The sequence below is a fragment of the Gossypium arboreum genome, chromosome 11 (assembly GCF_025698485.1).
Source record: "Gossypium arboreum isolate Shixiya-1 chromosome 11, ASM2569848v2, whole genome shotgun sequence".
Lineage (NCBI taxonomy): Eukaryota > Viridiplantae > Streptophyta > Magnoliopsida > Malvales > Malvaceae > Gossypium > Gossypium arboreum.
The window spans coordinates 3,748,101-3,767,664 of NC_069080.1; the positions used below are offsets into that span (position 1 = coordinate 3,748,101).

Consider the following 19,564-nt stretch of genomic DNA (forward strand, 5'->3'; position numbering starts at 1 on the left):
TAAATTTAACAACCAAAGAAAAGTTTAAAATTATATATAATATATATATTTTTATTTTGATTAATTGGTTAATTTGGTCAATTTTCTCATTTTGAACCGAATTAATTGATAACTGAAATTTCAAAAATCATTAACCAACCTCCAACCGAATTAAATTCGCCACCAATTAATTAATCGAATTAGACCAATTCAATCGGTTAATTTAATTTTAATCGAACCATAATTATATTGTTTGGTGTATTAATTAAAATTAAATACGTAATATAATTTTAAATGAAATACAATAAAATAAAAAGAATGAAATTTATTTTCTATTAGCGATAACTAAGTTCTTATCTATTTAAAAATTTTCACACTTTTTTTTTATAAGAGAAAAATTATCTAACAACTTTTATTTGTGAGTTATCGAACATGTTTAAAAATTAAATTGTCAAAAATATTAATTTTGAGTTTAATTTTTATCACTTTATCAAACATGGCTTTAATTTCAATTTATTTTAGGATTTTAATTGAGTTTTGTTTAGATTGAGTTTATTTTATTGTATATAGATAGTCCTTGATGAATCTTTAAATTTTTAAGGGTTTGAAGGAAAAATTATGAAAGTTCAAATCATACATTTGGAAAATTACGTTTAATTATTTCTCCTCTCTGTTTAAAATTTTAATTATGTTAGTCTTGCATTTTACTTTTTAAATATTTTTAAAATATGAATTTATATTTCATATTTAATTAATTATTTAAATTACGAGCATGCAAAGTTCCTCGTAATAAATTTAATGGATCCATGAATACGGTGAATTTTTATTCTCCAGTTTCGTTTGAGAAGGCAACTAGTTAAACGTAATTCAACCTATTTACTAAAAGTAGCTCCACCAGCTAGCAGAGTCTCCACTGAAAGTGTAATGACTCAAAATTTACGGGCATCGAAAAAAGTACATTATAGGGCCTTGGTCTCAGTAAACCGAACCCGTAAATAATTATTAGAAATATCTATGAGTCTAGTAGTGTGTCTAATTAGGTTTTAATTAGGTGAATTTAGCTTAATTAAGAGTAATTAGGAAAAATGACTAAATTAAATAAGGGACAAAAGTTGAATTATAAATTAATAAAAAGAAAGGGGGACCAAAATGGAAAATATGCCATTTGATATAATTGAGGTGGCAACTAGATTGAAAAAATCTGAGATTTTTCTTAGGTATATATAGAGGTGTTCATGGGCCGAGCAACTCGGCCTGGCCCGAAGGCCGACCTGAAATGTGGGAGGGTTTGAGAAAAAATATATGCCCAAAAAATGAGCTTGGACAAAAAAATAAGGCCCATTTAAAAAATGGGCCAGGCCTCGGTAAGGAATTTTTAGCCCGGCCCAAATTTACTAAAGGACAAAAAAATCTGCATTTTTTTTATTTTTAAATATTATTTTTTGATTGTTTTCTCTCTATTTTGCTACTATTTTACTATTATATTGCTACTATTTTGTTGTTATTGTTTGGATATTATATAAAATTTATTTTATTGTTAATTTTGTTATTACTTTAAAGACATTTGTTAATTATTTTTTATTATTTTAGAGGCATTTGTTTGTTAAGTTGTATCTATCTTAGTATTATTTAAGTCTCACGTATTTTTTAAAATTTATTTTAATTTGTTGGGAAATATTTATTTTGATGTTTTTAGTATTTTTGATGTATTATATATATTTAAAAATAATATAAAATAATATAAAAATTAATCTGGGTAGGCTTGGCGAGCCTGTGTTTTAGTATTTTTATCCGGATCAGACTTGGGCAAAATTTTAGGTTCGGCAGGCCGAGCCCAATAAATGGGCATGATTTTTAGTTGAGCCTGGCCTGGCTCATGAACACCTCTAGGTATATATATTATATATTATTATTAATTGAAATTAAATAAATACAAAAGTATGATAATAAAAATATACATGTGTAAAAATTATATTTGTACAATTGTAATTTACATACATAATTTACTTACAATTTAAGTATAAAGATATTTTATGATTATTAATTATATTAAAAGATTTTTATACGATAAATAAATTAAATTCATGATAAGTGGATGGTGATGATGATATACAAATGTAACAATGTATAAATCTACATTTGTAACATATGTATTTGTGTATTAAATAAATACTTATTATATTTATTATTATTTAATTGATATTATAGTATTAAATTAATGAATAAATTAATAAGTTGTCAAATGTAAAGTGTTAGTAAAATACAAGTGTGATAAATTATGTACATACAATTATAATATTTTTTATTTAATTACTTTTTATTTAAGTAAATAAATATTTATTATTTATTAATATTATATTATTATATGATGAAATAGATTACATCAAGACAAATGTAGAGTGGAGATAATGTATAATTGTAACATATATATTTGCTATCAAATAGATATTTATAAATTAAGTAGTTAATATATATATTAAGTTATAACTATAAAGAAAATAAGAAAAGAAACAAAAAAAGGAAATAAAACATAGAAAGAAACAGAGAAAGCCATTCGAAAGTGGGAAAGGAAAGAAAGAAAGAAAAAAAAAAGAAGAGAAACTAAAGTTTTAAAGCTTGAAATTTAATTTGCAAATAACCTGAGGCATCGGTATCAAAAGGAAAGGAAAGGAAAAAGTTGTCGATGAGTAATCGAACAAATTCAGGTTTGTACTATTATAATTCAAATTATTTATTTATTCATTAAATGTTAAATTAAATTATATATTTGGTAAGTAAATTATGAGGTAAGTGTTGTTATGGAATTGAATGATAATTGAAATGGTTGTTAAATAAATTTTAGTATTGGATTATGATTGAATCGTTGAATTGAAAGAGAATTTGAGATTTAAAGTGAAGTTGAATTGAATGAGAAATATATATGTTAGTATTGAATTGTATTTTGATTTGTGAATGGAAAGTGTATTTGATTTTGAAAATGAAATCGTGATTTAAGTGGAATTGATGTGAATATTGATTGAAATAGAGAAAATGAATTAAATACCCTATTAATTAGTCGGGCTAAGTCGGATATAGTTGGCATGCTATAGGATTGGAAGTGTTCAGGGATACTTCGACCTCGAGTCGATGAGACACTGGGTGTCACTATTGTACTTCGGATAGATTCAATGATGTAACACCCCCTACCCATATCCGTCGCCGGAATAGAGTACGAAGTATTACCAAGGAGTACGAAACACTTACAAATAATTTAAATAATTTATCTTCACCAATATTTTAATACATTTATGAATCAATTTAAGGTATTCAACCAAGCCTTATATTTATCATCGCTTGTTCATTTCGTAGCGATATCACTTATGATAAAATCATAATTATTTGTAACTCAAACTTACTAAATACAAGCCATACCAATGGCTAGTTATAGATACATCATCCATAAGCCAGCATTGACTAATCAATCAATCTATACGTGCCATTATAATCATAATTCATTTGCCATACTTACTAAAATAGGCCGATGGATAGTGTGAGTGATCTCCGCCGAGCTTCCTAACTATCGAGCTTTCGAAAAATCACTCATTTAAAATTCAATATAAACATAAAAAAATGCAATCATATTGATCACGAGCCCTAACACATAACCTCATCACCCCTGTCAATCGTACACTTCATATAAATAATAAGAAATATGTATGGGCTCAATTCTTATTAAATTTCTCATATATATATACACAATTTCACGTTATGTAATCATATAACATATATCAGCCATATCTCTATACTTTGAATATATTTTCATAACAACTTATCTTGATTTCATATTATTTCATATTTGAGCTTAAATAACCAAAGTATTTGAAATACTATCTTTATGCAAATAGTACACATGAGATACATAATTCCATAATTATGAATGAACACATTTACCAAATGTAATGACCCAAATTTTACGGTTATCGGGAAAGTGAATTTTCGGGTCTCCATTTCTAAAAAAATAGATTCGTAAATATTTATTAAAAATATTTACGAAGTCAATTGAATGGTTAAGTAGACTTTAATTAAGTAAATTTAGCTTAATTAAGAGTAATTAGTGGAAATGATTAAATTGAATTAAGTGTGAAAGTTTAATTATAGAATAAAGAAAAGTGAAGGGACTAAATAAGAAATAAGCCAAAAGAGGTGACAAATGTATGGTTAAAATAAGTTAAATGTGTACAAATATAAATGGTACACATGTATTATACATGTGTATTTACTTATTATATAAGTAAAATAATAATTAAAATATATTATATTAATATTATTTTATATTAATTAATTAAATAAAATAAAAAATAAAATAAAGAAATAAATGAAATAAAAGAAATGAAAAAGAAAAACAAAGAAAACGAAACATAGAATAACAGGGGAGAAAGAAAGGAAAGAAAGAACGAAAGGGAGAAAAGGGAAAATCAAGCTTTTGAAGCTTTAAACTTTAATAGTCAATGTGGTACCGAAAATCTCGGCTAAGGAATGACAAGACAAAATCGACGGGAGTTAGCTCGAAAATTACGGTTTGTATTTCTATAATCCGAACTCAGTCATTATTTGTTATATTTATATACATATGACAATTGTTAGTGTTAGAATTATGATGTTTTACAATCGAAATGGATTGATTTTGGTATGTGACGAATTTATCAAATTTATATTGATTAAAATCATTTTGATTGAATTTATATTGATTGAAATATATATTATATATATGATTTATGTAAAATTTGAATATTGAATGAATGTTATATTGAAAATTATATTGATTGGAATATGAGGAATTGATATGAATATATGACATTTGTGATAATTGAATATTTGATATTGAAAAGTGAATTGAGTTGTATTGAATTATGAATTAATGTGAATAATTGAAATATATTTGTTGAATTGAATGAAAATATATGAAATTATGAAAATGTGTGAATATATGTGATTATTAGAATGGTATATTGATGAAAGATTTATTAAATTGAGAAAGTAAATTGAATACCCTATTAACAGTATCGGACCAAATTGGATACAAATGGCATGCCATTGGATTTATGATGTGATCAGGAGATTTGTAGTTCGGCCGAGAAGATGTTTCTGTTATTATATACTTCAGTTTATCTGAAGAGGCATTTAATGCCTTATTGGTGTGTTTAGAAGGATATGATATACTGGTGTGTCATGGAGGATTTATAATATTCCGGGTGTGTTTGGGTTGGATATTCTGGTGTGTTTGGGAGGAATCCACATATCTATCAGAGTCCGAGTCTTGTTAATAGGGGTAAATAAGTGAAAAGATAAATCGAGTGAATTTGATTGATTGAGCTATTGGAATGAAATGAGAAATTGAATTGAGAATTGAAATTGAGATATGAGATTGAAAACATGAACCAAAAGGTTCATGAAATGAGTGAAGTTAAATGGATGATGATTGATGTTAGAATGAATTAAAATGGTATATTGTTAAGAAGTAAAGTGTGAATACAAATGAATTGTGAATATATGGCTTGTATAGAATTTTTATGGTAAGTAAATGAAACTTATCTATAAAATAAATAAATAAATAGTTATATTTGTTATTGTGATTTTAAGTTTAATTATTATATTATCAAGTGTTCGGATTATAGAAATACCACTGAGTGTATACTCAGCGTACGGTTTGTTTCCGTACGCAGGTTAAGTTAAGGCTAGATTGTCGAATCAGCATTCCAGGCCGATCCCGAATTCAATGAGGTAAAGTACGTTGAGTATTGATAATGGCATGTACCTAGGATGTTTAATGAGAATCATTTAAGTTGTAAAAGTATTAATGAACTAAGTAAATTATGGTTGGCAACGGTATATAGTATGAATTTTGAAATATAAAAAAAAAATTCGTATTGATTCTAAATTAGTTCCAAATTAAATTTACTGTCCATATTAGACCGCGAGGGTCCATTAAAGGGACGACATCTTAAAACTAGGATGAGTATGAATATTTATTTTAATTAATGACTGAAATTGGACTGTACTGACTGGTAATGTTTCGTAACCCTGTTTCGACGATGGTATAGGGTTAGGGGACGTTACATTTAGTGGTATCAGAGCTAACCGGGTTTAGCCGATTCTAGGATTAAGTCAAGTACTGAAAAGATTCTGAAGGTACATGCCATGATTGAGTCGAAATTAAGTCGGGATCGGATGTTGATATATTTGTTTGGTACTGTTTTATAGTTGAAATGTTAGATGAACATATCGATGGCATTGATTACGAATTATATACTGGAGATGAATAGTTTGGTGAATTAAATGAAAACTAAATCGGTAATATTGAGTATTAACTCAATAAGTAATTAATTATTGAATGTTGACTGATGAAATAATAGAGAAATAGATAATATATAACTGTTTAGAATTATAACTAATGCTGCACAGTGAATAGAAGAAATTGTATCTGCTACGACATCTACCCCTCCTGTTTCTCAATCGGTTCTCGAAGTGCTTCAAGGTACGGAGTTTGTCTAAACGGGTAAGTTATCTGTTGCTAATATTTCGTAAATATAGTGTGGATGAATTGAGAACTAAAGCTGAAAATGATTTTGAAAGAACTGAAATCTAGTTAGAGAATATTATCGGGATTGTAAATGAATATTCTGTTCAACGATTAAATGTTAGAAAGGTATGATATTTCTGTTAAAAAGATTCAGCTTGTCAGCGGTGGAAAATATTGATTTCTGTTGTTATTCAGAAAGGGTTATTTGGAAATTTTCTGAGATGAGTTCTGAAAGATATATACATCAATTGGAGATTTCTTGATCAGAAATGTACAGAATTCTTGAAGCTTAAACAGGATTATATGATCGTAACTGTGTATGAAGGGAATTTGTTTGATTGAATAAGTATAACAGAGGGTGTATTCCGATAGAAACCGTATGATACAAATGGGTTGAAGATGGTTTAAATAAAGACAGAAGCTGGATAATATAGAATAAGGAATGGAATATGTGTTAGACATGATTCTTCTTATTATTATTTTAGTGATTGTTCAAGGAAAGTTGAAAAGATATTATTCAGAATTCAAGACCGAGTAACACAACTATCAGAGGTAGATTACTCTGTAACTTCGGAAATATGGGTGATAGTCGAAGTGTGATAAAGGACTTCACTGAAAAATCTGGAGCATGAACATCAGCCACGGCATATGTTAATCGTATAAAAGAAGATATTTCTCTGTCGAATGTCATTACAGCATCCATTAAAGATTTACCTGTTGAGTTCGCTGAATTTTTGGTTGAAGTATCAAATTTCCAGGTCAGTATTTATTGATTGATAGAATCTATATGAACTATCTGATAATGATACTAAGGTACTGTTTTCTGATCGATTTGATATTATTATTGTTCGATGTGATTCTGAGAATGGAATGGTTAATTTTGCACGATATTTGTGATAAATTATAAGCAGAAGTATAATATCTTGCAAGATCAAGATGATGAAATGTTTTGTTGAATCAGAGAAGATTGAACTAAATGTCTATTGTGATATTGAACATGCCGACACAGATATATGCCAGAAAGGGGTCATAGTATTTACCTTGCTTATGTATTGAATATTAAAGTATTCAAGTTAAGGTTTAAATCAGTGACAATAGTTGAGAGAATTCTGATGTGTTTCCAGAACAGTTGCCCGAACTACTGTTGATTGAAGAAGTTGAATATGTTATAGATTTTGTGACTGAAATGATAGTGAAAAATATATTTGAAATCAGAGGTTTTCTAAAACTAGTCAGTTATTACAGAAAGATGTGGAATTGGAATGATCTGATAGACGTTAGCAAGGTTCTGATTAGTTGAAAGCTCAGTTAACTAAAGCATTTGTTCTGGTTTAATATGAAATCCAGTCAAGAAACTTGTGATTTACGAGATAGCAGTGTTTTGATGCAAAAAAGAAAACTAATAAATTATATTTTAGGAAGTTAGAATTACATGAGAAGAATTATTTGATACTTGATTTAGAAATGATAGTTATTGTTCTTGCATTAAAAGATCAAGAAATGATAATTGATTATCATCCGGAAAAGGTAAATGAAGGTATGTATATTTGAATTGAAAGTTCTGCTTTGTGTTATAAGTTATGGACATCCGACTGTTATTACTTGATGATGGCTCAAGTGTAGTTGAGATAAAAGTTAAACTGACTTGTTTACAACAGTCTGCAAAGCTCAAAAATGTGATAACGAGTTATCGGTTAAATGGGTATAGTATACAAATGACCTTTGATTAAATATTTCAGATTGAATCTAATGATTGCCTATTATGTAGAGATAGAAGCTGTACCAAAGAATTCAGAAACTTATACAGAAGATTTTTACATGAAATTTATAGTAGTAACATGTCTATACATTTTGGAAGAAATAAGTTGTACTGTGATTCGAAGCAAATGTGGTGATGACTTGGAATGAAAAGCGGTAGTTTGAACTTGTATATAAATGTTTATATCAGATACAGATACCTTCAGAACTATTACAACTAATGATAATAATAGAATGGAAATGGAATAGAATTTATATGGGTTTGGATTGAAATCATCTCTATCTGCGAAAAGAAAGATGATATTTGAATGATCATTAAAGGTATGGTGAAGTCTGCATATTTTGTTCTGGTATGAATAAATTTCTTACTTATAACTGTCTGAAATATGGGTTTTTGGGATCGTTAGATTCATGGTATGGTAAATTTTATTATTTCTGATTGAAATACATGGTTTATATTCTGACTCTAGAACAAATATAAGAAGTTTGAGGTATATAATAATAGTTTACCGCACTGCATGAAGCTCTATATGTTGAAATGTAAAACTTCACAGTATCTGATTGAATATGGTGAGAAAATAAAAATACAAGGCTGTTTGATTTGTGAAATTGAATAAGAGTGGAAGAGATTGAAAAAGAGAGGTCGGCTACTTAGGTACCTGAAATTATAGAAAGAGTTAGTCGGTAATGAATTGATTGGTTTCACCTCCGAAGCTACACAAAATTTGTGATGCTCAGAAAATGTAGGTCAAATCTCTTATATGTTAGCTTGACAAGGGATATTGAAATTTAAATTGATTCATTGTATGAAGAAGAAGAACCGATTGAGATACTAGATTGCAATGTGAAGTTACAATACTGATGAATCAATATGGGAATCGAAAGAAACAGTGAGACTTTTATACCCCTACCTCTTTTCAGGTAAATTTCGAGGACGAAATTCATTAAAGCGGGGGAGAATTGTAATGACCCAAATTTTACGGTTATCGGGAAAGTGAATTTTCGGGTCTCCATTTCTAAAAAAATAGATTTGTAAATATTTATTAAAAATATTTACGAAGTCAATTGAATGATTAATTAGACTTTAATTAAGTAAATTTAGCTTAATTAAGAGTAATTAGTGGAAATGATTAAATTGAATTAAGTGTGAAAGTTTAATTATAGAATAAAGAAAAGTGAAGGGACTAAATAAGAAATAAACCAAAAAGAGGTGACAAATGTATGGTTAAAATAAGTTAAATGTGTACAAATATAAATGGTACACATGTATTATACATGTGTATTTACTTATTATATAAGTAAAATAATAATAATTAAAATATATTATATTAATATTATATTATATTAATTAATTAAATAAAATAAAGAAATAAAATAAAGAAATAAATGAAATAAAAGAAATGAAAAAGAAAAACAAAGAAAACGAAACAGAGAAGAACAAGGGAGAAAGAAAGGAAAGAAAGAAAGAAAGGGAGAAAAGAGAAAATCAAGGTTTTGAAGCTTTAAACTTTAATAGTCAATGTGGTACCGAAAATCTCGGCTAAGGAAGGACAAGACAAAGTCGACGGGAGTTAGCTCAAAAATTACGGTTTGTATTTCTATAATCCGAACTCAGTCATTATTTGTTATATTTATATACATATGACAATTGTTAGTGTTAGAATTATGATGTTTTACAATCGAAATCGATTGATTTTGGTATGTGATGAATTTATCAAATTTATGTTGATTGAAATCATTTTGATTGAATTTATATTGATTGAAATATATATTATATATATGATTTATGTAAAAATCTGAATATTGAATGAATGTTATATTGAAAAATTATATTGATTGGAATATGAGGAATTGATATGAATATACGACATTTGTGATAATTGAATATTTGATATTGAAAAGTGAATTCGCTTGTATTGAATTATGAATTAATGTGAATAATTGAAATATATTTGTTGAATTGAATGAAAATATATGAAATTATGAAAATGTGTGAATATATGTGATTATTAGAATGGTATATTAATGAAAGATTTATTAAATTGAGAAAGTGAATTGAATACCCTATTAACAGTATCGGACCAGATTGGATACAAATGGCATGCCATTGGATTTATGATGTGATCAAGAGATTTGTAGTTCGGCCGAGAAGATGTTTCTGTTATTATATACTTCGGTTTATTTGAAGAGGCATTTAATGCCTTATTGGTGTGTTTGGGAGGATATGGTATACTGGTGTGTTATGGAGGATTTATAATATTCCGGGTGTGTTTGGGTTGGATATTCTGGTGTGTTTGGGAGGAATCCACGTATTTATCAGAGTCCGAGTCTTGTTAATAGGGGTAAATAAGTGAAAAGATAAATCGAGTGAATTTGATTGATTGAGCTATTGGAATGAAATGAGAAATTGAATTGAGAATTGAAATTGAGATATGAGATTGAAAACATGAACCAAAAGGTTCATGAAATGAGTGAAGTTAAAATGGATGATGATTGATGTTAGAATGAATTAAAATGGTATATTGTTAAGAAGTAAAATGTGAATACAAATGAATTGTGAATATATTGTAAAGAATTTTTATGGTAAGTAAATGAAACTTATCTATAAAATAAATAAATGAATAGTTATATTTGTTATTGTGATTTTAAGTTTAATTGTTTTATTATCAAGTGTTCGGATTATAGAAATACCACTGAGTGTATACTCAGCGTACGGTTTGTTTCCGTGCGCAGGTTAAGTTAAGGCTAGACTGTCGAATCAGCATTCCAGGCCGATCCCGAATTCAATGAGGTAAAGTATGTTGAGTATTGATAATGGCATGTACCTAGGATGTTTAATGAGAGTCATTTAAGTTGTAAAAGTATTGATGAACTAAGTAAATTATGGTTGGCAACGGTATATAGTATGAATTTTGAAATATAAAAAAAAAAATCGTATTGATTCTAAATTAGTTCCAAATTGAATTTACTATCCATATTGGACCGCGAGGGCCAATTAAAGGGACGACATCTTAAAACTAGGATGAGTATGAATATTTATTTTAATTAATGACTGAAATTGGACTGTACTGACTGGTAATGTTTCGTAACCTGTTTCGACGATGGTATAGGGTTAGGAGACGTTACACCAAACATATTTCATATTCATATATCAATGCCTCATGTCTCCATATATCAATAACTGTCATTTTCATGAATTTTGAGTTCAATTTCATAATTATTTGTCTCGTGTTCAGTTTATTCTATGTCGGAACTTTATTCATTAAATCATTTGAAATATCAATACATATGGAGAGCATACTCAAGATGAACAATTATATAATCACAAATGAATTCATTCATCAACCAAGTTCTAAACTCATGTCATATAAACTCGTACTTCCTTATATCACATAATTCCATGTAACACTTACCAAACTTTGTCAAATTAGTGAACGTCTTACGGAATTGAGTACTTCATTTTCTCGATGCCATAGTTCAATTATGGTCTTACAAATCTTCACATAATGATGCCATAGCCCAACTATGGTCTTACAAATATTCACATATCGATGCCATAGCCTAGCTATGGTATTAGACGGATCACATATCTCACCGATGCCATATCCTAGATATGGTCTTACACAGAAGCACATAATCACATCACACCGATGCCAAGCCCAACTATGGTCTTATACGGATCACATATCACATATCGATGCCATAACCCAGCTATGGTCTTACACAGATCACATATCTCACTGATGCTGTAACACCCCCTACTCGTATTCATTGCCGGAATAGGGTACGAGGTATTATCGGAGTTTACTGAACATTTTCAGATAATTTTGAGTAATTTATTATTCATATTTTGAAATAATCATAACGTCTCTCTATTGGGCCCTCGAAGCCCAAAACATACATTAGAAACCAACTGGAATAAAATCGAGATCATAAAAAAAAATTTCGCAAAATCTTAAATTATATTTTCATCTAAGTACTTACCATTTCATTGCTCCTTATAATTAAACTTGTTACCATTCAATCAATAGCTTGACACTTGTCTAAGCGTCAAACAACAACATTATTAGTATACTTGCACATATTTCATATAAATTCAACATTGATATACCTATTTTCTCAACATATCACACTTGAGTTTAATAATAGTCTCAACTTACATAATTTCCTTGTATCAACATATCAAAGATAATTATATATGTACATGTCACAAAATATATTATTCTCTTACTGTTTCTTCATAAGCATATATCATTCATTTCGTTATATCAATATTTCATGCACCATCATTTCCTTATATCTTGTATATATTTATTTCGGTAATAGTTCGTATTAAACTTAACATAATTTAAATTCCATGTACCTATACTTATTTCATTTATCTATTTTCTTAATTATTTCATACAACTATTTTGTACATATATTTTCATATGACCAATTCCTGTAAACATTTCACACAACCATTTCATATAACCATTCCATCTGATACATATTACCTGAATATCGATTGTTCAATAGATATATTGGCGTTTCTCTTCCCCGATCTTATTTATCTTCGACATGATGTCATAGTATCTTTCAACTATAGTTTTACTCGTTTTCTGTCATGTTGCCATGGTATCTTTCAACCATGGTCTTACTCATTTCATGTCAGGTTGCCATGGTATCTTTCAACCATGGTCTTATTCATTTCATATCACGTTGCCATGGTATCTTTCAACCATGGTCTTACACATTTCATATCAGGTTGCCATGCCATGGTCTTACACATTTCACATCAAGTTGCCATGGTATCTTTCAACCATGATCTTACACATTTCATATCAGGTTGCCATGGTATCTTTCAACCATGGTTTTACACATTCCATATCAAAGAGCACACTCCCGAACCTCATCCTTACAGTGGGATTACCAGTCCAGGCTAAATCCCCTACAACGACAATTACTCTAATGAGCTTGGATCTGAATTACCAGTCCAGGCTAAATTCAGACCCTAATTCGGATTACCCGTCCGGGCTAAATCCATTTTCCATATAATCTTCGGGAGGGCTATATCAGGATAGGATCATCCGTCCGGGCTAGATCCTTTTTACTGTCAATTCCTTTTCAGAGATCCATCGAAATTTCCTTTCATTCAATTGGGATTTCTTCCTCTTTTTATCAAATATATCAATGTTTCATTAATTTTCATACAATGAACATTCAAATCATATTCACATCAATAACATACAATCTCAAGCATTTAAGAATATAATTCAAGTTACACGAACTTACTTGGCGAAATTGCAGAAATATCAAAGATTAAGGGACATTTTGAAAATTTACCATTTTCCCAATTTTCACCCGATCTTAAATTGAAAATTTCATTCAATTTATTAATTTAGATAATAAAAAAAATTCATTCCATTCAATTTGGTCATTTTTGACATTTTTACAAAATTACCCCCTAAAGTTTTACTTTTATTCAATTTAGTCCTTAAGCCTAAAACATGCAAATTAGCCATGCTAGCTGGATATTCATATATATTTTCCTCCTCCTCCTCTCCATTCCACATCCTTAATGTATATAACACACTTGTAAGTAACATTATCTATAATCTTTATTATTTACTTTTATGAATATTCAAGCTGTCCATCTATGTCATAGTCACTAAATTATTTATATCTGAACCTATATAACTCCAAATTAAGATCTGCTAATTTTTCCTGAAACTAGACTCATATATCTTCTTACCATAAAATTTTCAGAATTTTTTGTTTAGCCAATAAGTACAGTTTATTCTTTAAAGTTACCCCTGTTCTGCTGTCTAACAGTTCCAACTCTTCTTCACTAAAAATTAATTATATCCTCGTACAAGATTCAAATGATGTTTTCGTTTGTTTCTATCGAAAATAGGCTCATTAGGGATTCTAAACATATAAATTTAAGCCCCTAATTATTTTTATCCAATTTTTGATGATTTTACAAAGTCAAAACAGGGGAACCTGAAATCATTCTGACCTTGTCTCATAAAATTTATTATATCTCATGATTCACAATTCCATTGCTTATATCATTTCTTTTATAAGAAACTAGACTCAATAAGCTTTAATTTCATATTTTATTCATCCTCTAATTCGATTTATACAATTTTTGGTGATTTTTCAAAGTTACACTACTGCTGCTGTCCAAAACAGTTTTAGTGAAAAATGTTGATATCCATTTTGCCCCAAATTTCACAGTTTATACAATTCAGTCCTTGCTCAATTAACCCCTCAATTGAGCTAATTTTTCTCAATTAATACTTTAGTCTATCATTTTAAACTTCTTCATAACCCCTAAAAATCAGAACTTTAGCATTAGACATTAATTCCAAACTCTTTCTTAATTAGGTCCTAAAATGAATTTCCATCAATTTTACTTGATAAAATCATCATATACCAAAATTAAAGCTTCAATTATATGATTATTCATCATATTATTTCAGAACTCATCCATAAAAACTTTAAAAATTAGCCATGGAATCAAAAACTAATGAAATAGTAAGTTGGACCCAATTGTAAAATTCCAAAAACATAGAAATTTCAAGGAGAAAGCAAGAATTAAACTTACATGAAGCTAGAGCATGAAAACCAGCTTGAACCCCCTTCCATGGCTGTTTTTCAGCTGATGAATATGAAGAGAAATGAAGAGAATTCTAGATATTCCAATTTAGTCCCATTTTTATTTAGCTAATTTTGGCAATTTTCCAATTTTGCCCTTATTTCACCCATTTCCTGATTTTTCTCAGCTATTGCCGCCCAAAATATCTCCTTTAGGCTTATTTTCACTTTAGGTCCTTCCTCATTTGACAATTGAGCTATTTAATCCTTTTAGCAACTTTTACACATTTTCCAATTTAATCCTTTTTATTTAATTGACCACCCAAACGTCAACATTTTCTAACGAAATTTTAATACTGCTTTATTGACATTCCGTAAATATTTATAAAAATATTTATGGCTCGGTTTATACCATCGAGATCTCGATACCTCTTTTTCTCAATTTCTTAACCAAATAAATCTTTATAAAACACAATTTACTATTCCAAAATCTTTTAAAAACTACATTTGGCTCGTAAATATTAAATAATATAATCTACGAGTTCATTTGTAGGATTTGATGGTCTCGAACCACTATTTTCGACATCGTTGAAATTCAGGCTATTACAGATGTCATATCTCAGATATGGTCTTACACAAAAGCACATAATCACATCATACCGATGCCATAGCCTAACTATGGTCTTATACGGATCGCATATCACATGTTGCCATGGTCCAAACATAGTCTTTTCCGTTAATTCGTCTTAGCCAATGAACGAAAGTACTCAACCCTGCGTTCTACTCAATTTGAACATTTAATTCAATTTTCATACTTTTACAATATTTACAATTTAATAACGAACATTTGAAATAAAATATTATATCATTACTAATTCAACGTTTATCGTTTTATAATCGGGCATGTGATCAATTTATACACAAGTCATTCATATATTTTTCCTCCTCCCCCTCTCCATCCACATCCTTAGTATAAATAACACACTTGTAAGTAACCTTATCCATAATTTTCACTAATTACTTATGTGAATATTCAAGCTATTCACCCGTGTCATAGTCACTAAATTATTTTTATCTTGAGCTACAGAACTCCAAATTAAGATCCACTAATTTTCCCTGAAACTAGACTCACGTATCTTTTTACCATAAAATTTTCAGAATTTTTTGTTTTACCAACAAGTACAGTTTATTCTTTAAAGTCACCCCTATTCTGTTGTCTGACAGTTCCGACCCTTATTCACTAAAAAATAATTATCTCCTCATACAGAATTTGAATGATGTTTTCGTTTATTTATATTGAAAATAGACTCATTCAGGATTCTAAACATATAAATTTAAGCCCCTAATTGTTTTTATACATTTTTTTATGATTTTCTAAAGTTAAAAGGGGAACCCAAAATCATTCTGATATTGTCTCACAAAATTTATTATATCTTATGATTTACAATTCCATTGCTTACATCGTTTCTTCTATAAAAAAACTAGACTCAATAAGCTTTAATTTCATATTTTATTCATCCTATAATTTGATTTATAAAATTTTTTGTGATTTTTCAAAATTGGACTACTGCTGCTGTCCAAAACAATTTTAGTGGAAAATGTTGATTTCTATTTTGCCCCAAATTTCCCAGTTCATACAATTCAGTTATTGATCAATTAACCCATCAATTGAGATAATTTTTCTCAATTAATACTTTATTCTATCATTTTAAACTACTTTATAACCCTTTAAAATTAGAACTTTAGCATTAAATCTTATTTCCAAACTCTTTAACAATTAGGTTCTAAAATCAATTTCCATCAATTTTACTTGATAAAATCATCATATATCAAAATTAAAGCTTCAATTCTATGTTTACTCATCATATGCTTCCAGCACTCATCCATAACAACTTTAAAAATTAGCCATGGAATCAAAAACTAATGAAATAGTAAGTTGGACCCAATTATAATAGTCCAAAAACATAAAAATTTCAAGGAAAATGCAAGAATTAAACTTACATGAAGCTAGAGTATGAAAACCAGCTTGAACCCTCTTCCATGGCTGTTTTTCAGCTAATGAATATGAAAAGAAATGAAGAGAATTCTAGATATTCCCATTTAGTCCTATTTTTATTTAGCTAATTTTGGCAATTTTCCAATTTTACCTTTATTTCACCTATTTCCTGATTTTTCTCAACTACTGCTGCCCAAAATATCTCTTTTGAGCTTATTTGCACTTTAGGTCCTTCCTCATTTGAAAATTGAGCTATTTAATCTTTTTAGTAACTTTTACACCTTTTTCAGTTTAGTCATTTTTATTTAATTAACCACTCAAACGTTAAAATTTTCTGACGAAATTTTATTACTACCTTATTGATACTCCATAAATATTTATAAAAATATTTATAAAAATATTTACGGATAAAATCAAGGTCTCGATACTTGTTTTCCTCAATTTCTTGACTTAATAAATCTTTATAAAACACAAATTACAAATTCAAAAATCTCTCAAAAATCACATTTGGCTCACAATTATTAAATAAATAAATTTATGAGTTTATTTTCCGAATGTAGTGGTCTCGAACAACTATTTTCGACATCATTGAAAGTCGGCTATTACAAATGAGGTACTGGGTACCACTTTACTTCGGCTAGGCCGATAAGACACTGGGTGCCAACTTTACTTCGAACTATCCGATGAGTCACTAGGTGCCATTCTAGTGTGTTTGGTTGGATCCGTGTATCCGCCAAAGTCCGGGTCTATTAATAGAGTGAAAAATTGAAATGAGAAATTTAAATTGTGGATTGAAATTGAGATTGAAAATGAAAGGCATGAACTAAACGTTGATGTAGTGAAGAAATTGAAGTCTATGATATTTGATTGAAACTGATAAATAGTTGATATTGTGTTACTATTATTAACGAATGAAGTTTAAGAATGAGTTAATATTTGAGAAAATTCAAATTTTATATGTTTAATATTTATATTTCATTATTTTTATTATAGTTTGAATTATAGTAATACCACTGAGTATGTCTATACTCAGCGTATGGTTATTTTCTGTGCGTAGGTCAGTAAGAGTCAAAATCTAGTCCAGCATTCGAACCAATCCCAATTTCAGCAACCTTGGTGATGTATATTTTATTTTGGTATATGTGGCATGCACCTAGGTTGTATTTTGAGTTAATATGGTTTTGGATTGTAAGGATAATATGTGATGATTTAACTTGGTAAATGAAAAATTAAATAAATGGTTATATCATTGAGCTTGGTATGTTTTAGATGTTTACATGTATGAATTGAATTGGTTATATCATTGATATTGGATTGGTTTCGGTTTGAAATTGCAGGGAAGTTTAGATGTATATAAATGAGGTTATATTGAGCTAATTTTTTTTTAAAACATTTATGAAAATTCTCCGAGCACTTGGATAAGTCCCAATCCATTTCTAATACGTGTTTTGGGCCTCAATGGTCCATTATAGGGACTTAAGGATTAAATTTATATTTTGTATGTTAACTATTTGTGAGTTATTTGTAATTTGTTCGATATATTCGATAATGTTCCGTAACCCTGTTCAAGTGACGGTATAAAATTTGAGGGTGTTACTAAAAGTGCATTGTCACATTCTAATTCTACTTGCCTGAATCCTTTCTCCCATGTCATGCTTACACCTTCATATATTGCATGTACTTCAATCCGGAAAATTGATTCCTTTTACTCACCACTATAAAAAAACCCACATAATTTAACGTTTTAATTGGGTTTTAATTTAATTATTCGACAGTTTAATTATCTATTTGGTTTGTGTTGATTTGAGTGTTAATAATTTGTAATTTTAAATTACATTTTATGCAGATAATACTTTAATAATAAATTATATAATATTAATGAAAAAATTAAAATATATAATGATTAGTTATCTCGATATAGTAAAACATTTTTATTATCAAATTATGTTTTTACACGTTAAAGTTGGAAATATTAAAATATTCATGAGGTTTTTTATACAATTAAATACTTATGAGATGAAAAATCTAAATTATAATACACATTTTAATTGCTTTAACCGTTAAAATATTTGCATAAAAAACAATATAAAATATAAACAAATTAAAATTCAAAACTCCAACTATAGACTATTTACTACTCCCCCCTCTTATTGGTGGGATTGACTTGATGAAAAATGGTGGGGTAAGCACTCTCGAGCAGTTGTGCCACCTTTCCCCCCTGCAGCCCGCATCATTACCATGAATCCCATGCCATTAACAAACAATGCTGACTTCTAAATTTTATATATAAAATATTTGAGAGGAATCATGTAAAATTAAAATCGTCTTATATAACTTTATAATTAATATTTTAATTATTAAATTATTGATTTATTAATATAATTATACTTAATTTTTGAGTTGATCGATATATCTATTATATCGATATAAAATATTATTTATATTAATATATATTTAACTATTGAAATTTGTTAATTAAAATAAATAATTTACTTTAAACATGAAATGCATAATTTATATAAATGTATAGTATTTAATATTTTAAAATAAATTTGGTTTTTTAATGTTGGTTAATTTCTAAATAAAATCTGGTGTTTTCACGAATATTACATTGACAAAAATTGATAAAATTGAGAGGCCCATTTATGATATAAACCCTATTATAAATATTCAATCATATCTTACGTTGA

At 28.4% G+C, this 19,564-nt stretch overlaps 1 long non-coding RNA gene across 1 annotated transcript; it reads left to right on the plus strand.

Moving 5' to 3' along the window:
- Nucleotides 1-9,691: 9,691 nt before the first annotated feature.
- On the plus strand, nucleotides 9,692-11,269 carry LOC128283563 (uncharacterized). Its single transcript, XR_008273935.1, has 2 exons — nucleotides 9,692-9,884; nucleotides 11,030-11,269. It is a non-coding gene; the product is annotated as an uncharacterized LOC128283563 (long non-coding RNA).
- Nucleotides 11,270-19,564: the final 8,295 nt, after the last annotated feature.